The sequence below is a fragment of the Stegodyphus dumicola genome, chromosome X1 (assembly GCF_044657685.1).
Source record: "Stegodyphus dumicola isolate Sdum_Otavi_A_Nest chromosome X1, ASM4465768v1".
Classification (NCBI taxonomy): Eukaryota; Metazoa; Arthropoda; class Arachnida; order Araneae; family Eresidae; genus Stegodyphus; species Stegodyphus dumicola.
The window spans coordinates 35,261,440-35,265,508 of record NC_140780.1 but is presented as its reverse complement, the minus strand read 5'-3'; the positions used below and the strand labels follow the sequence as shown (position 1 = coordinate 35,265,508).

Sequence of the window (4,069 nt, the reverse complement as noted above, 5' to 3'; positions counted from 1 at the left end):
TTCAATTGAATCTGATATACCTCCTCTCGATAACGTTGAGTCAGATTTTAATTGTACTTCTTTTCCCTTTTTATGTGTATTTTTATGTAATTCTGATGTTTTCGGGATTTCTTCTGGTTTCAAAGCACTGAGCTGATGTGTTATTTTACATTTTATTGGGACATTTAGGGATTTTACTTATTGTAAATTTCATTTCTTTCATGTCTTTCTCTGTGGTTTTGGTTCTAAATTTATTACTATTATATATATGTGATGTACCAGCTTTTGTCCGGAATAAATAGATTAGTGAAGAATCATAGATGTAGTCGTAGCTTAAATTATCAGACGATAAGTTTAAAAAACAGGATCCATTTATTATTATTCAGGAGAAATAGCAATTACAAAAATCTGATCTCCGGAGTAAATAAAAAAGAATTACTAATAACTTTTTGTATGAAGTTTACTGCATCGTTACATTAAAGAAAAAGACCCCGATATTCTTTTGCGAGTCCTTTTATAGCCTCTGGAAGGGCGGAGCTTCCAAGAAATGACGTCAGCCATTCCAGTTCGCTTTAAATATCTCCAGAACATTCTATAACTGCACGTGTAAGAAAAGGCGGAAAAAACGACTACGGGGCTGTGGATTTAATTACACGTACTTTCAAATAAGAGACCATCGCCATTAAAAATGAAAAGAACATACAGTTAGAATTTTAAGTGTATTCTTGACTATGGAATTTTATTATTACATATATATATTCTAGTAGATTATTGAATATATTATCTCCCTTGAATATAAAGTAACTAAGCATACTTTGAATATAGCATACTTTGAATATAAAGTATGCTATTAGTGGCGACGTGTTGGATGATAAAATTTGTTTTTAAACCGACCAAACAAAATTAATTAATTTCTGGCTAATTGTCTGCTTTAGAAATGAATAAAGGAAAATTAAAAGAAGTCTTCACTACTCAAGAACTACAAGTTAAAAATACACTTAAAATTCTAACTGTATATTCTTTTCATTTTTAATGGCGACGGTCTCTTAATTGAAAGTACGTGGAATTAAATCCACAGCCCCGTAGTCAAGTTGTTTTTCCCGCCTTTTCTACACGTACAGTTATAGAATGTTCTGGAGATATTTAAAGCGAATTGGAATGGCTGACGAGGCTGAAGTCATTTCTTAGAAGCTCCGCCAATAATATTGCTATTTCTCCCGACCAATAATAAATGGATCCTGTTTTTTAAACTTATCGTCTGATAATTTAAGCTACGAATACATCTATATTTCTTCACCAATATATTGATTCCGGACAAAAGCTGGTACATCACATATATATATTGTAAAATATTTTTGTTCAAGGATTTAATGGAAAATAACTCTTTGTATATAAAATTTCAAAAGCCAATCTTTGTTTTGTTCAGTTCCAAAAGAAATATGCTTAAATTGTTACTACCAATAGGTGATATTAGTTTAGATAGCGACTGTATTGAGAAAGAGAAATCTGTTTTGAGGTACGAGAAAGAAAAATTTTACATCAACGAGATTTTCCAATTCGATTGCGTTAGGTATTTTCGGAACAATATTATCTTCGTCGCGTTGAACTAGCTTCTCTGACTCATATAAAAATATACTCTTACATTAAAAAAAGCAGAAATCCCCGTAATAAGAGTCCCTAAGGAAAGAAATCCAGATAAAATAATTTGTACTTTCTTATTTTCTGCTGAAGTTGGACAAGAACATAATCATCTGTTCCGTACTGGGTAGAGGTTTGAATTGTTCTTTGTTTCTCATTGCATTCATTTTATCTTCAAACACGTTTGACAGTTTGATGCCATTATTTTACATCTCTTTCAGACATCACTGTAGTTCATCTTTTGTTTTATTTCTACCTAAAACCATGCTACATTTATTTCGCAAAGTTCCGTTGAGATTTTGTTACTGATTTTCTTGATATTATTTTTTTCTTTTCCTTTTCCTCTTTAGCGTCCTAATTGACATAAAGGTGTATATTCTACATCCTTTGATTTAGAGAAAAGATAGTTTAATTTGGGTCGTATAGCTGCTCTGAAAGAAATATTTTGACATTTTTTCAGCAATGGGCATTCAACAATACACTTAAACAAATTCAGTTACATAGTATTGCTCGATACTTTTCCCAAATATTAAAGGCGTTTGCTGTACTTTAAGATACGGTTTTTAGTGCAAAGATATTGTACCAGTAGACGCTTCCCGCGAATATGGGATGGGATCCCGCGAATCTAGATGGGAGAAATGCCTATGCATGGGCACCTGCAATATTTTAATTTACTAGACTTTATTGGATCGGATATTGTTTTTCTTCCGAAAACAAATCAGAAATGGTAGCTAATGATAATATGTTTAATAAATAAAAATTCAATGCAAATAACTTCAACAGTTTTTATCATTTTAGTATACCTTTGTGCCATATTATTCTCTAATCCCTAACATCTTTTGTACTTCAGGTACAGTTCTCTCTGACTCATATTTGACACGCGCAATAATTACATAATGAACAGATTTTTACATTCGGTGATGAATGCTACCTCAATTTCGGAAGTTTTCAATGGTCATAAAAATAGAAATTTCCAGATCGAAATAAACGAAAATTTCAGATCATGATAAACATAATTCATATCGTTTTAGGAACTCTTGAATTTAATTCAAGACATAATTGAAATAAAATAAAGTTATATAGGTTAGAAGGTATTTCTCCAGCCTTCTTAGTATGCCTTCGTGGTGTAGTGGTCAGCACGCTCGACGCGCATTCGAGAGGTCCGTGATTCGAGTCCCTGCGAGGGCATTGCACTTTTATCATGTCTTCTACTTCTAAACACCTAATGTCTCTACAAGGTAATAAAATTTTAGGGGACATTCATTCTGCTTTTGGAGATCTATGCACATATTTTGAAAAAAAAAATCCGATCAAATGCATCCAGTATCTAATAATGTCCAGTATCTTCGATCATTTACTTTTCAGGTTTCATCGCTTTACGCAAGACTAACACTTTTCAAACACAACAGTACCGTTTTTTTTTTTTTTTTTTTTTTTTTTTTTTTTTGTTATATCTCAATGATAAACTACAGGTTAGCTTTGTTTTTATACCATAACATATTTTGTTTTCCCGGCGATTGTGCGTTTCCTATTTTTTTGCTTTTTTGTTTCGACAAATGCTTACAAAATAGTATCCGAAAACTAGTCTTAAGTACAATTTTCCCAAAACAAATTTCCTACTATTTTAGTGCAGCAGCTTCCTTTACGAAATTAATTCCTGAATTTGAATCTAATGTACTAAGCTTTATATATTTGTTTCTGTTCTACACGAACAGTTTTAAAAATATTAAACTTTAAGCCCTTAATACGAGAATAAACTTGAAGCTCACAAACGGTAATTCTAAACCTGAGCAGCATTTCGAAGCTAAAGCACGTTCTGTTGAACGTAACTGGGAAATTATGCAAAGCTCTGTTTAAATTTCCTAAACTCAAGCAGTTTGTTTGAACATGCTGAAACAAAATCAAGAAACTGAAATGTTTTAATTTACTTTTCGTGTAGAATAAACAGGCAAATAATAATTCTATCTAACTTTTCACTGAAGTAAATAAAATATAATAAATCAACAGTTAATTATGATACTGCACTAATCTTTTCCTTCTAGCAACATGACTTAGTATAAGGAATTTCGTCTTCACTGCTCCTTGTTTTCGTGGTGTAATTGGTAACATATCTAACCAACCATTGGAAGATCCAGACTTTGAATCCTAGAGACGGCATCGCTGATTTTTCACCCTTCTTCTGCTCCGGGAAGGGGGAAGACGCACCTTTGACTTTATACCCAAAGTCAGCACAGAAAGGCACTTCGCCATTGCACCTCTTACACAATTCATAACAGGTCATGGCCCATTTCCCAGCTACTTCTTTCAACGCAACATATCTCTAACTGACCAATGCGTCTGCGGAGGTCACGGCACCCCGGATCACTACCTCTATGAATGTGAATTGACAACTGCTCATCATCTCCCCAGCCAAACCTCCAATAGAGAAGCTTTTAACAGATTTATTATTACA

The 4,069-nt window shown here is 32.9% G+C and overlaps 1 non-coding gene across 1 annotated transcript; it reads left to right on the top strand.

Moving 5' to 3' along the window:
- The first annotated feature begins 2,732 nt into the window (after positions 1 to 2,732).
- Positions 2,733 to 2,805, top strand: TRNAA-CGC (transfer RNA alanine (anticodon CGC)). Its single transcript has one exon. It is a non-coding gene; the product is annotated as a tRNA-Ala (tRNA).
- The last annotated feature ends 1,264 nt before the right edge of the window (positions 2,806 to 4,069 follow it).